General features: G+C 37.0%; 1 protein-coding gene across 4 annotated transcripts in view; it reads right to left on the bottom strand.

Moving 5' to 3' along the window:
- The window catches only part of WDFY2 (WD repeat and FYVE domain containing 2), a 171,507-nt gene that overhangs the window by 120,104 nt on the left and 30,157 nt on the right, over window positions 1-21,246 (bottom strand). The gene's annotated exons all lie outside the window — the stretch shown is intronic.

The raw sequence follows: 21,246 nt of genomic DNA, 5'->3' as shown, positions 1-21,246 counted from the left end.
GGCTAGATAGATGGTAATCAATTCTGAATGGTTAACAATGAATGAGAAGAATGAATGTGAGAGGCAGACCTATCACTCTCATCTTCTAACAACTGCAAAAAAACACACACACCCCTACCCTGAGTAGAACACTGATTATTAATATGAGAAAAATAATCATTTCTCTCACTCCTTCCTTATTTGTCCTATCTTATGCAAGAAATCTTTCATCAAAAAAAGTCTATTGAGAACCTCCTATAACACTGCTGGAAGACAAACAAGTCACACGTGACACATATGACACCCAAGTTCCCATTTTTCTGGAGTTGGCTGGGTCATCAGTACCAATTTAAGTGGTGGAAACTGACTAATTAGGACAAAGGACAATAAATTTTATATATCATAGACTCCTTTGGTAGGCTGGCTCTCTTATTGTAGCAATGATTTTACATGCATAAAATAAATACTTAAAATTGAAACAAATCTTGTTGAACAGCAGTTATATACATACATATATTTAAATGTATGTATCACATACCCATGTTAAAGAAACAATGATCTGATGGTTAAGCACCATCAATGTCAAAAATGATTAGGAAAAAAGAAAAGAACCTATTTTTTATTAGAATTTTTATACCAGTTCTCTTGAAATGGCAAAGAATTGGAAATTGCAGGGATGACTATCAAATGAACAAGTTGTATTATTTATGGTTGTAAAAGAATACTGTGCTCTAAGAAATGATGAACTCAATGATTTTAAAAGAACATAGGGGCAGCTGGGTGGCAGTAGATAGAACACTGGCCCTGGAGTCAGGAGTACCTGAATTCAAATCCAGTCTGAGACACTTAATAATTACCTAGGTGTGTAGCCTTGGGCAAGTCACTTAACCCCATTTGCCTTGCAAAAAAAAAAACCCTAAAAAAATTTATGAAATAGAATAAAATAAAATAAAAAACATGGAAAGACTTGTGCGAAATAAGGAAGAGTAAAATAAGCAGAACCAAGAGATCACTGTATATAGTAATAGCAATATTGTTTTAAGACTGACTTTGAGCAAACAAATATTGTCTATTATAAATACCCAAAATAACTATAAAGAACATATGATGAGGGCAGCTAGGTGGCACAGTGGACAGAGCACCGGCCCTGGAGTCAGGAGGATCTGACTTCAAATGCAGCCTCAGACACTTAATAATTACCTAGCTGTGTGGCCTTAGGCAAGCCACTTGACTCCATTGCCTTGCAAAAAAAAAAAAAACCCTAAAGAAAAAAAAAGAAAATATGATGAAAGATGGTATCTACATCCAGAGAAATAACTGACAAGTGGAAGATAGATACACACACACACACACACACACACACACATATATATACACATACATACATACATATGTATCTAATGGTAGCTATATCTAGGGCAGGAGGAGGGAAAAAAGAAACTTATGATAATTGTTTTATATATATATGAAAGTAGTAAGGTATGCATCACAGATTTGCAGTTTCCTATGGAATTATCTTTTTTTATCATGCTATATTATAGAAATGCTTGTTTTATTTCATAAATTAAAAAATAAAATAAATAGAAACTAAAAAAGAAAGAAAAAAGAAATCTTTCCTAATCCTCTTACTCTGAGTGTTGATTTCCTCCAGCAGATCTTTCATATATCATATTCATACAACACATTTGCATATTATCTCCCATGTTTGACCAGGAGCTCCTTGAAAGCAAGGGCAGTCTTTTGCCTTTGTGTCACCAGTCCATTCCACAATGCCTTACACATAGTGGGGTCATATTAAATACTAGTTGACAGAATTAAATTATGTGGGCAAAGTACTAGTATGAAGCTTCAGCCCACTCCAAGATAGTGGGCACTATCAGAAACAAAAGAAAGGTGACATTTCTGTCCTTAGATAATAAAACTTAAACAAATTAATATGTAAATTAAAACATCTAAAATTATTAAAATATTATATTACATATTATTATAAAATTATTAAAACAAGAGTAATACCATCAGACTTGGCATCTGTGGAATAAGTCTTTATTATTTTTATCAAGTGCTTATATATTAAAATTATGAATTTCATTTACTAAACAACCTATGGGAAAGGCTGTAATAGGAAATAAAGATTTTTAAAAGTAGAGCACTGCCCTTGATTAGCTTACAATAAGCGAATCAGCTCTAATACTAAATAGAATGTGATTAAAGGGCATAGAAGGATTCAGACTGGCCCTCAAGATTTGGGGAGAAAGGAAGGATTCTTTCCCACTTGTAGGAGGGTCAGAGATAGTGGCAATGGAAGTTGGATCTTGAGGGATCTCAGCAGGCTGGGGTTTGGTTTTTAAACTGTTGAGGAATAGGATATATATGGTAGGGGCAGAAACTTCTACCTCTCTGAGAGGAAAATGAAAGAAGAAATAGAAAGAGCAAAGTACAAAAAAAAAAAATTAAAGTACCTGATTCTCTTCCCTTATGCATTTTTTTTTAAGCTGGCTACTTGAAAGAGACAGGGTAATCCCGGCTTTGTTATTAACTAGGAGTCTGACCTGTCAGTCATGTGATCCATCTATCAACTCCCTCAAAAATAAAAGGAGAAGGTTGGACAAGGTCCCTTCTGGCTCTAAACCCTATTATTCCAGGCTAGGACTCTATTCTTTCAAATCATGGCTAGCACATGGACACAATGACACCACCAGATTACTATTCACTGACTTACTTCATCACTGTACCAAATAATCAAATCAGGATTTGTCCATTTATTTAGAGAACTCAGAGAGGTGTACTGGCACAGCCGATAAGAGTGTCTAGGCTTGGAATGAGGATGACTGGGGTCAGACAAAATCTGACCTTTTTAACTCTGGGACCCTAGTAAATTACTCAACTAGCCTCTGATCCTCAGTTTTCTCATGTGTGAAATGGAGATAATATTAGCACTTTCCTCACACTATTCTCAAGACGATTAAATGGGCTAAGGAATATAAAATACTTGGCAAACCTTAAAACACTATTAGAATGTTTAATTTTGTTATAAGCATAAAAATCCTTCAAAAACAAGCTCATGAATATTTTTCCCTCTCCCCTAATGCTCTCATCATTTAATAGCTGTAACTTAATATATATAAATTATATATATATATAATTTCTTTAATAAAATTCACATCAAGTACCTTGATTCACAATGTAAAAATTTCAATACTCTCCTCTAAAAGACTGCTTACAAGAAACATTTCTAAAAAAAAAAAGAAAGAAAAGAAAAAAAAAGAATGATAACCTTAGTATTTCCTTCTCTGGCAGCTCCAAGTACACTTAAATGGGAAGCACCTGAAATTTTCTGTTTAAATATTCCATTATATAGGAAGACTTTTCTATGTGCCCTGGACAATGTGCTTTGATTTTACATGATCTTGGAACTAATAACCTTAAGTTTACTTAATCAAAAATGGGGAGGGGGGGTGAAAATGTCTGATTTCTTAAGATTTAAAAATCTGGTCCTCCAGCAAACATTATTTCTTTCCCTGTCACATTTATTTAAAACAACACAAAGCTTATCACCACCCCCAGTCTTCTTAACTATGCCAATACAAGACGAGAGCAGTTATGAAAAAGCTTCACTATATAATGATATGGTGCATTTCTCCAGAGAACTTTATTATGAATTCAGAATTTATATTCAAGGAACTTGTTTACAGAGAAGGAACCATTGAAGCAAGAAGAGCCCTTTTGGTCCATGACAGCTAGACTTAAAATATTAATAATAACCTGGCACTGACCAAAAAAAAAAAAAAGGAGAAAAGTAGTTAATCATAGCTGCCTATCAAACTGTCACAATGTAGTCAAATGTTTAAATGATAAAACTCCATAGTTTGGGGTTGTTTTTTGGGGGGAGTTGTTTATGACATTCAAATCCTTGCTTTTCTAAATTTATTATAATAGGGAGAGCAGTCCAGTCAGAATAACTATCAAAAGACTCTTTTGATCATTTCTAACTTCTGAACCGTGAATAACTAACATCTTACAAACCAGCCTGTTATCTTTTTCTCTTTATCATCTACACTCAGTCATACATATTCAGTCTTATTCTGGGACACAGAAGAGAACTGATTTGAAAAGGAAGGGAATGAGATATGAGAGCAAAGGGGATGTACAAGAGATTGCTTTTCTTCTTAGCTGCTTAGACCTGATTAGACTTGATTCTTCCATAGAAGATATTGGACCAGGGTCGTCCTCTGATAATTTGGTCAATTCTGGAGTAGGGTTTGATGCTATGCTAAGAAAAAGTTTCCTCATGATGGGAGAGGAGGAGGTGGGGAGGTAGGAGGGACACTGAGGCTGAATGTGGGGAAATCCATGTTCAATAAATATTCTCATTCTTCCAGACATGAGCTTCTCAACCCACAAGAAATGTGATGATAGCTTCAAACTGTTTGTATGGAGAAGAGCTCTTGTCTCCCAAACATCTTCCCATCTTGCCTCACAGTTTGAAGGTTCCCATTGTTCCTCTTCCTTCCTTTCAGGGAAAACTAAGAAAGACATAATTTGCCCATGTAGGGACAAGAGCCTTCATTCAGAACTTTCTCCAAAAGGAGTCTGGCTTCACAACTGTAGTGCTATCCAGTTGAGTAGAGACAATAGATCCTTTTCTACTTATTCCTCTTGGAACATAGTATGTACAAGGAATTATGTTCTGCATGATCCTATTATGAATTTCCTTTTCCCCATGAGTCACAACCTCAAAACAGCTGAGTGATACTGGATAATCTGCCCTGTTGCTTACAATGACAGGAATGTTTAATTGACAATTGACTATATTGGGAGTTCATGAACTAGAAAATCCCATACTTGATCCTATTGTCAGATTTCCAATTCCTAAAAGTCAGGCTGCCTGGAAATGACACTGCCAATATATGAAATTGTCTAATTCAACACTCCACTGAATCACTCCCCCCCCCATCCCACCCCACTTCCACAAATGAAAAGCCCTTCCTGAGTCATCATCCCCTCCATTTCTCCTTTCTGGACCTGTGTATCCCCCAATTAGATTAAAAGGACCTTGCCAGCAAACAAGCACTTTGTACTGGCAGCACTTTACAGTGTATGGCACATATTAGGCACTAGTTGGCTTGATTTGAGCTGTCTCCTTCTTAGGCTTCCCTTTAAGGTCCAATCCTGGAGCCCAGACTGCCACGGTTGTCCTTTGAAAAGTAGGTTGGTTATACTTCAGTTCCTTTTTGTACCTCAAAGAATCATCACCAGGGGTGGCTAGGTGGCCCAGTGGATAGAGCACCGGCCCTGGAGTCAGGAGTACCTGTGTTCAAATCTGGCCTCAGACGCTTAATAATTACCTAGCTGTGTGGTCTTGGGCAAGCCACCTAACCCCATTGCCTTGCAAAAAATCTTAAAAAAAAAAAAAAGAATCATCACCAGTATCTAGGGATCTTGGTTTTTCTGCAAAGAGTCAAAGATGAAACAGGAGGATGGGAGGAAAGGGGAAGATGAGAAGAGGAATATTTGCCCATTGTACAGTTCCCAGGTCTTGTACTTGCTTCAGGAACAGAAGAATAGGATAAAGTGTTGAGATGTCATTTTCTTCCATAGCAGGTACTAGATAGAAAGAAATCCTAGTTGAAATTCACATTATAGAAATGGAAAGAGAAGAAAGAAAGCAGGATAATTCCCAGGACCTCCGAAAGAAAAGAAAGGGAATAACTAGAGTTTGGAACAATAAGTGACTTCGAGGGGCAGGGGTGGAGGGGAGCACAGTTATTCTGTAGCCCTAGGTATATATTTCAGAGTCTAACACTACTATAGTCAAAAATCTTACTCCTTGATTTGGTCCAAGAACATTGTTAAACTTGATAAATAAGTTCAGAGTTCTAAACTACCTCCTTAAATAGTAGGCATCTTCTTTGTCCACTATATTTTATAATCTTGGGCTATGTCTTATATTTTAGATACACTCTCACAGTATCTTATACTTTGAATAAGTGATTAAGTGATTCTTTATTAAGCTCCATGAGACCTAGGTGTAGTACCCTAGACCTGCTGCATTCTAGTATAGTAAACTTTGGTAACTCTAGACCAGGTCCAGACAGACTCCCTGGACCTCAATTTCCTCATCTATAAAATGAGGTTGGACTAGATAGGTAGTTTTAGTACTAGAGTTATGAACTAAATAACATCACCTCTAATAGTTTACAAACCTGGCAATTATAGTTATGCAAATGTAAGCAAAGTAATATACTGGGACAGTGTGTATTTCTTTTCTTTCACTTCTTTTTTCTGAAGGAAGTCTAAAAGAATATTCTGATGCATCAAAGTGGAAAACACTTTGGGAACAACTGAGGAACAACTATCCAAGTGAATCAAAAGTTTTAGGAATGGGAGAGGGTAGGGGAATTATTATTTATATCTGCATTTCTGCTTTCTCTGTTCTCCACATCTACCTCTGGTTCTCACTTCTTTCTACATCTTGTCTCTCCTCTCCTTGCTCCCCTTAGAGAGCAGGCTCTTTGAAGGCAAAATCAGAATCACTTTTTAGTCTTTGGTTCCTGGACACATTCCACACTAGACCTTCCCTTCATAAAGACTTTGTTGGTTCTCTAATCAATTAGCAACACTGGATAGTACAAGAGAGGATAAGAAATTAGAGGCAAGAGACCAGGTTGGATGAGGTTTTGAGGGCTTGAGGGAAGGGAACTGAAAAGAGGAAGGAAGAACTTGGTGACAGACTCGTTGTGGGTAAAAGGAAGTTAAAAATGACTACAAGGTTTCAAGCCTGGGGACAGAAAGTGTAATGATAAATGTCAGTCAGAAAAGGGAAGTGGGGGGGGGGGGCTGGTTTAGAGAGGAAGATGGGCCGAAGTTCTCTTAAATTATCTTTCCATTTAAGTTTTCCTTCCCATTTCAAAATATTGCCAGTCCTTGACTCATGTATGTCCAGCTTATTAATCTCCCTAACAGAACTAAGACCTTTAATAAGCATCAGTCTAAAGCCAAAAGGACTTCCTCCTCCTCCTCAAACATGCAGTCACCATTCACATAAAGTACAACTGGCACATTACACCCTGACCTTAATGCACCTAAAAGTGCACAGCACACCACCCCCTCAGTAACAAGTCCACCTATGCCAGAAATTTCCCAGGCTTTTTACATCCCCCAAATCCTCTCCCCAGACTTCTCCCTAAATAGCTTTCCCTTAATCATCACTCCAAACCTAAGAAATTCCCTTCCTTCTTCTTGTATCCCTTAAACATAAACTCAACACACATACTCCTTGATAAAAACCACAATCTGGGTTCAAATTCTATCCCTGTCACTTAAGAGGGCAAGCCACTTACTCTTGCTAGGCCTTAGTTTCCTCTCTTCTAAAATGAGGGTACTGGACTTGAGGTTCTCTATCATCCCTTGATCTCTTTTCTTTCCACTGCCAATGCCTAGAATTTCATGGTCTTTCATTCTTCTACAAGTGGCAGCCAGCCAGGTGGCACAGGTGTTAATCAGGAAGATCTGAGTTTAGATCTGGACTCAGACACTAACTGTGTAACCCTGGGCAAGTCACTTCATCTCTGTCTGCCTCAGTTTCTGTCTTGCAAGGTCATTCTGACAATTATAAGATAACATTTGTAAAGCATCCGGCACCACAGAACCTGGTACATGATGGGTATTATAGGCATTTATTCTTTTCCCTTTTCATTCTCTCCTTTCTCTTTCCTTTGAGGGAAGCAAAAGATCCATTCTTGTTCTTGATTCTTACCTTGATGTAGGGTTAGCAACAGGATTGGGAAATTCAGAGAGAAGAAATGAGGAAAGCACAAATTGTAACAATAATGACATTTGTAAAACATCTTAGACTTAGATCACGCACTTTACCCTTCACAAACACTCCCATTAATAGATGAATAAACTAAGGCTCAGAAAAATAACAAATATTCATTGGAAGGACATTGATTAAGCCATAGCATTCCTCTAAGGAATATAAAAATGTGTAAAGAAGAAAAGCATTTAATATGGAAAGCTCTAGAATGAAAGATGTGGCAGATAAAACATTGGATTTGGAATCTGGATTTCAAATCTGATCCAAGACACCACCAGCAGTATAACTGGGCAAGTCACTTAATTTGGCTTCAGTATCCTTGTAACTTTTTACACTGCACTGACTGTTAAGGTCCCTTCTAGCTATAAATCTGTGATTTTAGGAACGCATCCTGATCCAATTAGCTCGAGATCCCTCAGAGATTGAATAACAGAAATCAAGGCTCTTAAGTAAAGAAGAACAAAATAGTGCAAATATTGGTTCTAAAACATATACAAATACTGAATAAAATAAAAAAAGCAACAAATAATTTAATAATAAACTTTTTCTAAGTAGATGTATTAACATTTACCTCCTGGAATATTTTATTATAAAATTTGCAGAATCCTCAGAAGTCACAGAATTATAAGATTTAGTCTGAAAGAAATTTAAAACATCATCAAGTCCAATTCTTTCATTCTACAGATGAGAAAATCGAAGTCAAGGAAGTTATGTGATTTGTCCAAAGTCAAATAAGGGGAATGCAGAAATGATGGGGCTTGAACTATAAACTAAAACTGTGCATTAAAGAATGCTCAGTTTTGAGTGAGAGAATCTGCTGAATTTGAAGCCTAAAGACCTGGGTGCAAATTCTAGTTTTATGACAACTACCAGAATGGAAACAAGCAATGATTGACTCTGAAGACAGAGAAAGTAGTTTCAAATCCCAAGTTTGTTTGCTTACTACCTTTTTGAACTTGGGCAAAATTACCTAACCTTCCTGGCCTCAGTTTCCTTTCCTGTAAAATGATGGAATTGGACTAGATGGTCCATGACAGGGGCCAACAAACTACAAAGCCAAGTCCGACTCATCGTCTGCTTTTGTACAACTGCTAATAAATCTGTGGTTCTTTTGACACCTGTATATCTTTAGACAATCCATGTAATGTTTCTTGACCTCTTTTTTACCTCTAAGGTCTCTTCTACCCAGGAATACAGGTTCTCTTATTCTAAGGTCAAAGCTATTTCCACTCCAACATGCTGCCACTCCCATTCAGGGCAACCTACCCCTAAAGAAGGAATTGCCTGTATACCATCCCTACCATGGACCCATCTAATCTGCAATGATTTTAATCCATTGGCTCTGTCTGTGCCCTACATTAACCCAGCAGAACAAGTCTAATAGTCTTCCTTAGAATAATTCCTCAAATATCTACCAGAAGCTTTGGTAGTTGAAAAGAAAAGTAACTAAGCCCAGCCCTTGAGAGGAAATTACTTCTCTTTTTGTAGAGGAGACAGGGATCTCTTCTCTACCCCTTCCACAAAAGGCAAGGTTCCATGCTGTGAAACTACCTGCCCAGTCATAGCCAGAGCAATGAGCAGAAGCAGAGACTAGTAAGTCAAGGTAAAAAAAACAGAAGGAGCTTGAGATCTCATACAGAGTTGAGCACAGCAGCTTTGGGGAATGGAGTGACAAAGAGGAATAGTTTTAGGGAATCTAAACTGAGTGATCTGCTTAGCTGAGATGCCCCAAGAAGAGCAGTATGAGGGTATTATGCAAGGAGAAAGGACATTGGAAATACCAGAGCAATGATTTGCCTAGACCATCTAAGTTTCTTCTGCTTGGCTCTCTCTATTAGAGAACTCTATTATGTGTGTCTACTCTTTCCTCTGATATGGCTTTTTTATTTGTAGTAAAGGTAATTCCAGGTACATATATAGAAATAAATATTTGTTGTTGAGTCACTGAAGTCATATCCATATATGGAGTTGGCTTGACAAAGATATTACAGGTTTGCCAGTTCTTCTCCAGCTCATTTTATAGATGAGGAAACTGAAGTTAACTGGGTTAAGTGACTTGCCCAGATCTCACTGCTAAAAAGTGTCTGAGATCAGATATTGACTCTAGGTCCAGTCTCTATCCACTGTACCACTGGCTTCTCCAATTTATAAGAATGTATTACATCTATATTTGGTAATTCCTTATTGATAACTTGTTTCATATGAAAATCTATAAAGCATATTCTGCATTTTTAATTTCTCTAGATTAAAATACTGCTATTCTTTCATAGCTTGGCAAAGGACAAAGCATAATGATAAATAATCTTATAGTTTCCACTTGCTATCTTTAGGAAAGGGCAGACTCCCGACTTTTTTTTGACCCCTCCTCACATTTCCTTATCTATTTTAACTCAAAACCAAAAGGAATATGAAGGATAAGGATGATCTTTGGCTTCCAAGGGTTTCTAAGAGATATTGCTGCTTCCTTTTGGTTATTCTTCTATGACTCTGACCTTTGCTAAAGTTAGTAGGTTCAGCACCCAAATATTCCATGAAACAGAATTGTATTATTCTCCAAATATGTGGCTTTTTTTGGTACTGAATGAGAGAAGACCCAGAAATATTTCTGCCTCATGAAACAGCTGTTCTACTTCAAAATTTGTCATAATTCAAAGGTAGGCAGGAGGTACAATACATAAAAGCAATCCTGACCCCTAGTTCAGGATCAACACTTTGAAACATCTATGATGTCATCAGTGTGGCTTCCTACACTTGAGCAGACAGACTTCATAAGCTGTTTTAGCCATAAAAGAAAGCATCTGGCAGTAGGTGAGGCATTCTGTGATAATTATACATAAAAGAAATTTATATAGAAAAGAAATATCTCTGCCACTGGGATCATATTCAAAGTATATCCAGCATGATTGTTGTTGTTTGTCCTTTCTTCCTGAAAAGGATCATGACATCAGGGAGGTGATGACATAACATGTAAATGAATTGGATTAAGTAAAGGAAGGCTATGCAAAGTCACCAGCCTCAATTTCTCCTCCAGAGTTATATGAGCCTGGGGCAAGATCTTGATCAGGGATTACTGGAGACAGCCCTGGATTACAGGATGGAGAACATGGGTTTGGTTTTATATTTTAAAACTAAGGTCTTTCCCATGTCTTAATCTAACTGAGGAAAATCCATTGAGTGATTAAAGCTAGGAAAGAAATGAGGCAAAAAATTGACTTTTTTTTACCTAGTCAAAAAAAAATCAACTTGGGAGGGAAAGACCCTCAGGATTTCTGGTTCAGACAGCACTGAAAAGCATTGTGGGCTACTTGCTTGATACCTCTGTTCTAGACAATGAACATATATGTATAATAGAAGCCCTGGTAGAGAATCCAGGATCAACTCCATACTCCTCTAAGACATATCGTGGGTATGGTAGAGAATTAGAGGTTATTAGTGAAGGACAAAGGTGGCTGTATAGAGTGCCAGGCCTAGAGTCAGGAAGACTTTTCCTGAATTCAAATTCAGCCTAAAACACTTAACAAGCTCTATGTTCTAGACAAGTCACTTATCTTGCCTTAGCTTCCTTATTTGTAAAGTGATATGGAGAAGGAAATAGCTCCAAATGATGTCCCACAGAGTCACAACTGAAAATATAAAAAACAATAATTAAGGATTTCTGAGTTAACATATTTTAACTGCAGTAAAGGTTCACTTTTAAGAATTGCTACTTCCTTAGGCTTTTGTTTTTGTTCAGTCATTAACTTGTGTCTGTTTTTCACGACTCCATGAATTATAGCAAACCAAGGCTATCCTTGACTATCTCCCAAAGTCTGACCAAATTCATGTTTGTTGTCTCCATGAAATTATCTATCCATCCCATCCTCTGTTGTCCCCCTTTCCTTTTGCCTTCAGTCTTCCCCAACATCAGGATCTTTTCCAGTAAGTACTGTCTTGTCATTGTATGACCTAAGTATTTAAACTTCAGCTTCAGTATTTGACTTTCCAGTGAATGATCTGAATTAATTTAAATATTAGCTGATTTGATCTCCTTGCAATCCAAAAGACTCTTAAAAGTCTTCTTCATCACAATAATTCAAAAACATTGTTTCTACAGCACTTAACTTTCCTTAAGAGTCCAACTTCATGGACAAACGTTGTTACTAGAAAAACTGCAACTTTAGAATATGAAGATATATTATAATGATGAAGAAAATGGGTGAAAAGGGAATGCACTGAGAGAAAGGGAAAGGAAAAGTAGAATGGGCTAAGATATTTCATGTAAAAGAGTCACGAAAAAGCTTTTGCTATGTAGTGGAAGGGGGGGGGTGAGGAAGGGAAGGAGTGAGCTTCCATTCTCATTGGAAATGGCTGAGAGAGGAAACAATATACACACTTAATGAGGTATAGAACTCTATCTTACCCTAGAGGAAAAAGAAGAGGAAGGAGATGGGAGAAAGGAGATAGAAAGAGTGGAAATAGGAGATAGAGAAGAGGGAAGATCATGGGAAAGGGTAGTCAGATACACTATTTTTGTTTTTTTGCAAGGTAGTGAGTTTGGGTAGCCTGCCCAGGACCATCCCAGCTAGGTAATGTGAGTGTCTGGGGTAGGACTTGGGCTTGAGTCCTCCTATCCCCAGGTCCTCTGTGTTACTTGGCTGCCCCATAGCATACATTGAAGAGGGACAGAGTGAAAGGAGAGAGAAAATAGAATGAATGGGAGTGGGGAGTAATGGGTGAAGGTAAATACAATTAGCAATAGCAACTGTGGTTTAAAAAATAAGTAAACTCTTTACATATTAAATTATTGTTGATTAAGTTCATGGAAAAAAAAAATGTGGCCTTTGCTCCCCTTCCCAAATGGATTATTGACTCCTGGATGCATTGAAACTTTATCATAGCATTTTTCTTATCATAAATTAAATAACGATTTGTCTTGAACAGCAGGAAAAAAAATACAGAAACAACTACTCTGATGGATTTATGATAAAGAATATCATCAGGGTGACTAGGTGGCATAGCACGTGCCTTGGAGTCAGGAGTACCTGGGTTCAAATCCGGTCTCAGATACAATCTGAATACAAAATGAAGTACAATTTTTTCTTTTTCTCTCGCTTTATTTTTCATGAGGTTTTTCTATTTTTGTGTAAATATAGTTAGATAATGAAATAAATAAATACATTTTATACACACACACACACACACACACACACACACACACACACGCATAAATAAATAAGAAAAAAAGAAAAAAGAAAAACCATAGCTTTGACTATCTGGACCTGTGTCAGTAAGGTGATATTTCTGCTTTTTAGTCTGCTCCCCAGATTTGCCATAGCTTTCCTTCCAAGGAGCAAGCATCATGCCTACAAACATCATTTGCAGTGATCTTTGAGCCTATGCATATAAAACCTCACACTTCTTCTATTTGCCCTTTACGAAAAGGATATTTGTTAATACTTGGGAATAATGGAAGAAACTGGTAAGACAGTAGCAATCTGAGAGGTAAAAGAATAAGCACATGACAGGATGGTATCTATGAAGTCGAGAGAGAGAGAGAGAGAGAGAGAGAGAGAGAGAGAGAGAGAGAGAGAGAATAAGAGATTCCTCTGAGATCAGCTTTTTTTCCAAAATCAGTCCCTCAGCACCTAAATGGAAGTCTGGATCATTTGCATCAATGGTTTAAAGCATTACAACATTTTGCACAATATGGGGTTTCTTAAGAAAAGGAAGAATAAGCAAGCACAGGGAGTGGATAGAATTAATAGGTCAAATAACTCAGGAAGGACTTTCTCCATTAAAGAACCTATACAACACAAATGGTCACTTTTCTACCATACGTTACTCTCTCTATACATACATGTCTTTCACATATTTTAAAATACAAATTAACAAACATTAGAAATGCTGACCATTCATCACAGCAAATACTGTAGATCCTGTCACCTTGTAGATCCTGTCCTTTTCTTTGAGGGGTTATATAACAAGAAGAAATGACTGGTATTTATAAGATCACTATACAACTCTGGGGAGGCGGGGGGGAGAACAGTGACTACCAAAGACCATAAAGTAAGGGTATATTCTGCCTAAAGATAACATTAATTGCTAAACCACATGCTACTGAGTATAAGGTCAATAAGAGTAGACAGGTCCTAGCACCATCCCAATAAAGCAATGCAGAGAAAACGAAAAGGATGAGATATTGGCTCAGTTATATATAAGAGTTGATAAATCCACCCTTTATAATGGGTTCGTAAATAAGACAATAATTCCCTCAGATAGATTTGAAAATTAGTCCTCTGGGACAGCTAGGTGGTGCAGTGGATAAAGCCCTGGCCCTGGAGTCAGGAGTACCTGAGTTCAAATCAGGCCTCAGACACCTGTGTGGCCTTGGGCAAACCACTTAACCCCATTTGCCCTTGCAAAAACCTAAAAAAAAAAAAGAAAAAGAAAATTAGTCCTCTAACTCCAAAGCCACACTGATTCTAGAAATGTGGAAGTGTATACCTCAGTACCCTTAATGCAAATGCAAGTGCTAACCAACTGTAAAGTAGTATTATTATATTTCTCTTGCTTCCCCTGGATCCCACATTTGAAAAGCCCTCTTGAACATTTGACAAATTCTGTTCATAATTAATGAAATTTGTTTATTAGATTAATATTGATATGGAAATTATAACCATTACTTAAGAGAGTCTAATAAAGTGCTACCTTACTAATACCCCAAAATGCTATACTGATTATTACTCTCTACATCAGAAATATATTTAGTCAGGGGGCAGCTAGGTAGTGCAGTGCATAGAGCACCAGCCCTGGAGTCAGGAGGACCTGAGTTCAAATGCAGCCTCAGATACTTAATACTTGCCTAGCTGTGTGATCTTAAGCAAGTCACTTAACCCCACTGCCCTAAATAAATAAAAAAAAGAAATTTTTAAATAAGAAATATATTTAGCCATGAATTTGTGACTTTATAGTTTTAATCACTCCTCTCACACTTAAATGAATCTAATAAGAACAAATATCACTTAATTTATGTAATATTCAAGCAAGTATTTGTAATATTTGTGTAATTGTTTACATAGTATATCCAATAGAACTTAATTTAAAACAAAACAAAACAGTGACTATGTATCCTTACTTTAACAATCACCAAGTGCTTTGGTATTTTTGTCTAGGATTCTGATAGAGTCATCAGGAAGAGTGGTAATGCTTAACTTTGGGTAGGGAGGTAGAGCAGTGAATAGAGTGCTAGCCTGGAGTCAGGAAGACCTCTTGTCCTGAATTTAAATCTAGTCTCAGACACTTACTAGCTGTGTGACCTGGGGAAGTCGCTTAACCCTATTTGCCTCAGTTTCTTCATCTGTAAAATGAGAAAGGAATGTAAATCTGTAAAATGAGCAGGAAATGGCAAATCACTCCAGCATCTCTGCCAAGAAAACCCCACAAGGAGTTACCACCCATTGAATAAACAATAACAATGCTTGACTGGATAAAACTGATGGTCAAAATATGTTTTAAAATGCTTAAAATCAGAATTGGAGGGGCAGCTAGGTGGAGTAGTGGATAAAGCACCAGCCTTGGAGTCAGGAGTACCTGGGTTCAAATCCGGTCTCAGACACTTAATAATTGCCTAGCTGTGTGGCCTTTGGGCAAGCAAAAAAAAAAGAAAAAACAACCTTAAAAAAAAATCAGAATTGGAGAGGACTGAAGAGACATACTCTTCCAATTCCTTCAGTTTTCTAGGGGTTGGGGTACAATGAGACTAGTTTTCCCTATCTTGCCAAGTGTAGAAAGGCAGAAGTTACTCCTAGGTTCAAACCCCATCACTGAGGTAGGGAAGTTCAGCTCAGTTTCCTACTTTGTCTCTCCTTAGGTCGCCTGGTTTCCAGGGTTCACTATATGGGTATGGACAGACACTGTTTAGCCTGTTCAGAATCCCAAGTTCAAGCAATACATCAGCTTGAGCCTCCCCAGGGGCTGGGGTTACAAAGGGTTCTACATACCTTTATCAATCCTTTATATTTTTTGACTAGGGTACTTGAAGCAAATCACAGATCTCTTTGGGATTTTTAATTTTTCCATTACTTACTGAAATGCATCTTTATAAGGATGCTCTGGACAAAAGAAATTTATCACCTGGCATTCAACTCTGTGAAGAAGTCTTATCTGACAGAGAAAACACTGCATATAGTCTTTGATGAGTCTGTATTCAAATTATAGTTTAGGATCCACTATTATAGTCCTTGAGAGCCTAAAGTCATGTCCAAACCAGAGTGTAACATCAGTATAGACACTAGTCATTGCAATAAAAATTCTTAGTCAAACTTGTTTAAGAAAAACAAATATAATTTAGCTGGATCTATTTTTTTCATTTTGATTTTATTTCTTTGAAAAGAAGTCCCAGATGTATCCTGTCTTAATTTAATTGCATTCAACATAATTCTGCATTTGTTATTATAACACACTCAGTATTCTGACCTTAGCCTATGCTTGGTTTCTTTCTTCACTTAACTGAATTCAGCAGGAGCTCTTCACATCTTGGCTGAGCTCTTGAGAATAACATCCTCATTAGCATTTCTCTGCCTTTATACCAACGCAGCCACACAACAGAGTTGTGAGGAGCCAAATAAGGTTTGTAAAGCACTACTGGTAACCTTTAAGCAAAATAAAATGCTAAGTATTATCAATATCAAGTTCATAATAATAAAAAAGATTTTATATCTAGTTAATCAGATACGTTTTTCAAAAGAGATGAAAATTGGAGGGGATTATATGAAGTTTTTGGAATGATCTTTAGTACTAAAACTGAATGCTTACGCAAACATGTACCCTACCTCTGCCTCTATCTAAACTGAAGTCAAAGATTTCGAAAGGAAGAATAAAATTGGGGGGGGGGGGTGGTAAAGTTTTAATCAATTTATAATACATAAAAGCTCATTAAAAAAAACATTGCTGGGCAGCTAGGTGGCATAGTGGATAAAGCACTGATCTTGGAGTCAGGAGTACCTGGGTTCAAATCTGGTCTCAGACACTTAATTAATTACCTAGCTGTGTGGCCTTGGGCAAGCCACTTAACCCCATTTGCTTTGCAAAAACCTTAAAAAAAAGAATTGCTGATTGGCTAAGTTCCCTGAATTTAGATCAGAGCTAAATAATGTTGTGTTTACCATCTTCCCACAAGAAGGGACAAAACTGTAGATTTTTCAGTTCTATGGGGTGGGGAGGAAGCGAGGGAGAGAAGAGACCCAGAATTCTCTAGTCAAAGCTGTGTAGACTTTCTTTGTATTTGGTAATTGAGTTGACAGTGATCATCAAGTTTTATCTCGGGGTGTAAGAAAAAAAGGGGAGAGCTAGGGCCAGAGACTTTCTTTGGATGAACAAATACTCACAATGTAAAGAATGCTTCACTGCTTCTAAATACTTTCAGATAGGACAGTCTGAAACCTTTGCTTCAGGTTTTTGGGAGGAGATAATAAAGGTGAAAGAAAGAAAAACATACATTTCTTTCTCCTTATGCCAAGTTTTACATAAAGCTAAAACTAAAGGGCTTTTTTCACATTAATTCAACATACAGTAACTGTATCATTTCCACAATGTCACTTTTAAGGGCATAAAAAGGGCATGCAAACTTACTGTCTTTTGCTATTGGGTGGATTCAATCCAATCTCTACTTGCTGGATTCCATTCCTGGCTCAACACTACTTCATCTATTACTCATAACAGGCAGGAGAGGGAACACTGGGCAGTGTTGAGGCACTCTATACCATTATTATACTATTTTGGCAAGTTTCCCATCTTCCTGGTTTCTTAAGTCCTTCCTGTGTGGGCTGAAGTTACAGCAACTTGTTGTAGTCAACATTATGAGAATCATGTAGATATACTAGTCCTAGTTATCTTTCACACGATTTGATAGAAATTACAGAATTCTCTCATTCTAGGTATGAAAACAAATATTTTATCTCTTCTGGGAGCCTGAAATTTCTAAATCTATGCTAATCACTACCTCAAACAACACTGCTACTGGAAAAAACTTACTCTCAAGATGACCTTTTTTTTCATGTAATGTAAGCTTAGAGAGGGCCGGAGCCATGGGATATTTATACTCTATTCAAAGCAGAACACCTTATGGGGGTTTCAAAAAATACTGCTCCAAGTGACAGAAACCACAGCTAAGTACACTTCTCATAAAGATGCTAGGAATGAGAACCTGCTGATAGTGAAGGAAATGTGGCCAAAGTGTAATATTCAGTCAAAGGAGAGTGTGAAGTGAGCTTCGGATTCCTCTGAATTGTGCATCCCAAATTCTGATGACCACAGCTATTTCTACAATAGCAGAATTCTTCTCATTAAAATATTGTTGTAGGCTGGGCCTGATTCAAATTTCTCTGGTGCTCCATATTTGGAATTGGAATCAAATGGGATACTCATAGAGCAACTAACCATTGGAAGTTAACTTAATCATAATAGGGGAAGGACATTTAATAAAGATGCAGCTTTGATTCAGTTGGGCAAATCTTCCCTGACTTTTTGCTGTTCACATTATTCCTCTGGTCACATTACTGAAGGAAGCTCCTGGCTTCTCATGATGGTTTTTGAACTAACCCACCAGAAAATGATATCTTCAATCTGAGCCATATTCCCCTGAGTGAATTAAGACATTTCAATACCTTTTAAAGAAAAACTCACCTAGTCTACATGGCAGCTAATGCTCCAAATATAGGTTTCTACCACTTAACAGAAACTACTGTTCCTGAATTATGACAGGTTCAACCAAGCAGAAAAATGAAGATAAATACATGAACAGTTTTTCATCCTTTACACCCAAGCTTCTCCATGTATGTCAGTGACTTAAGAACTATTTGCTTTATTGCTAGAAAAGTAAGAGGAGACATAAAAATGCAATCATACAAATTAGCCCTGGTAAACAGATCCAAAGACTAAAAAACCATACTGAAAAGAAATCAGACTTTAGATATATTTGTCTATGTGATTAAATCCCACACTGAAGTCAAACTTAAGATACAACTTTCTACTTTATTAGTTAATTTCTTCCCAGATTCTGGTTGTTCGTTACTATCAAACAAATCACTGCTGGTAAGATATAGGGATATATTGCTAAAAACATAGAACCTCATTTAATTCAGACTATTTTTTTTGGTTTTTGGCTGAGATAAAATTTACCTTTCATTAATTATCTATTTCTTAGTACAAGTTTGAAGAAAGAAGATGGTGAAGAAAAGTTTCAAATATTTAAAAGAAATCTTTCTAGTAATTGTCAGGTTCTGGGGAGTAGGGGGAAGCATAAGTGATAATAAACAACGATATAATCAGTCTTTTTTTAGCGAACTATATCCTTCTCTCCCCATTAGTTCTAATTAATCACTGTGTTCTCTAAGTGGTATACAAGATGAAAAAGTGAGAAATACAGTTTTTTAAAATATTTATTCCCCCACTAATTTCTCAGGCAGCAGACAATAACTCAATACAGAATAGTCAAATGAACATGGTTTACCCAGCCTCCAGGTATAGATTTTATTTTTTAAAGAATTGTTAATTATGACATCCTCTAAGGAAACACTACTCATTTGAAGGCCAAGGGCATTACTCTCAGAAATCCAAGCCAAAAGGAAACAGGAAGTCCTTGGCTCCATCTTCAAATGGAAGTTCATTCATTCACTCACATAAACCAGAAGATCTTTGTAATCAACAGCACCCAGCTGCCATCTGTACTAATCTCAGCATCAAATTACAGAGAATTATCAAGCAGTACAAGATTCTTTTTAAATGTGAAAAGTAAGCTTAGAACCAAAAGGGCATTTCCATGAGAAATCAGACAGGCAAAACAGTTGCACCTCATGCGATTTAAAATAAAATCATTATCGTTAATCCCCTATTGTTTGGCCCTCACATGAACTTTTTTTTGACTAAGGACCACCCATACCAATAATTCATTAATGTATCAAAGTAATCAAATTTCAAGTTTGGGTCTAGTTTTGAGGCATCCCCAATACTGAGAAGTAAGAAAATGTCAGAACTCCCTTTAGGAAGCCCTGCATCTATGCAACTATTATTTAGCACAGTGTGCCTCCCTGATTTGTAACAGGAAAATGAAGTAAAAAAGAATCAAGGATTCTTCAAGGATTCATTTTGTCCTGTTATTTATTTGTGTACTTATACAATACAGTGCCAGGTCCTGTCTAGATGCTAGACTAATGAAAATAGGAGATAGAGATCCCTGGGGGATTAAGAAAATCTAGGACGACCCTCTGTTCCTAAACTCAAGATGCTAGGCTTGGAGATGTAAAGAAAGAAATGGAACCACTTTCTCTCTGGCAGTTGCTTAAAGTTCAGGATAGATAAGAAGGCAAGGCCAGCAGCATTCTACCCAGCAATCTCAAACTCACTCTGGCAGATAATCCAAAAAGCAGATGATGGTGTTGAATTCTAGGGATTATCACTGCATTAACCCTTCCTACCAGAAGAAAGTTGGAAAAAAAAAAGACAAGAGAAGGTAGAAAGGATCAAAGAAAGTAAGAGTACTTAAAAAACACACATGGGAATGACTGGTTGTGAGTGAGGATGCCCTAGAGACAGCAAGGTCTTATTTTCAGTCATAGGTCTATAATTAGTATTAAAGAGAACAGTGACATAAATCAAGTTACGAAAGTAACATTCAATTAGGGAATAAAGACATATCGAGGAAACTTTCAGGGCAGCTAGGTAGGGCAGTGGATGGGCAGCTAGGTGGCGCAGTGGCCCTAGAGTCAGAAGGACAGGAGTTCAAATATGGCCTCAGACACTTAATAATTACTTAGCTGTGTGTCCTTGGGCAAGTCACTTAACCCCATTGCCTTGCAAAAAAATCAAAATCAAACGAACAAAAAAAGAAACTTTCAGCATATATTTCCTATGTAACATTAAGCATTTGAATATTATTTTCATTTCTTTCTTAGAACTACCTATGTTGAAATAACAATTTAATTAACTAAAAAAAAAAAACAAAGCTGTGTAATAGTGAAACAATTGCCAGATTTGAGTCCTGTTAATAACATGTATCTGGGTGACGTTGGGCAAATCATTTCACCTATTTCTTCATCTATAAAATGAATACTACATAGAGAGGCAATGCATGAAACTAGAAATCAACAAACTTGAGACCTAAGCCTGGTGTTTCCAATCCTTACTGGCTATGTGACATCAAACAAATTACCTAAGCTCTCTGAACCTCAATGCCTCCTCTTAAAAATGGGGTGATACCTGCCCTACCTTTAACTAACAGGGCTGACGTCAAAACCAGGAAGAGAATGAATAACCTATAAAGAACTAAGTAAATGTAGGATGTGAAGATATTGCTTCTAGAGTATGATGGTGTAGTAGAATGAAGACTGGACTCTACAAGAGAGACAGATTCAAATCTGATTTACTGAGTGACACCAACCAAGTAACAACCTCTCTAAAAGTGTTTCTTCAAAGGG

The sequence above is a fragment of the Macrotis lagotis genome, chromosome 1 (genome assembly GCF_037893015.1).
Source record: "Macrotis lagotis isolate mMagLag1 chromosome 1, bilby.v1.9.chrom.fasta, whole genome shotgun sequence".
In the NCBI taxonomy this organism is placed as follows: Eukaryota; Metazoa; Chordata; class Mammalia; order Peramelemorphia; family Peramelidae; genus Macrotis; species Macrotis lagotis.
The sequence above is the reverse complement of the archived record's forward strand: the minus strand, read 5'-3'. Positions and strand labels throughout refer to the sequence as shown.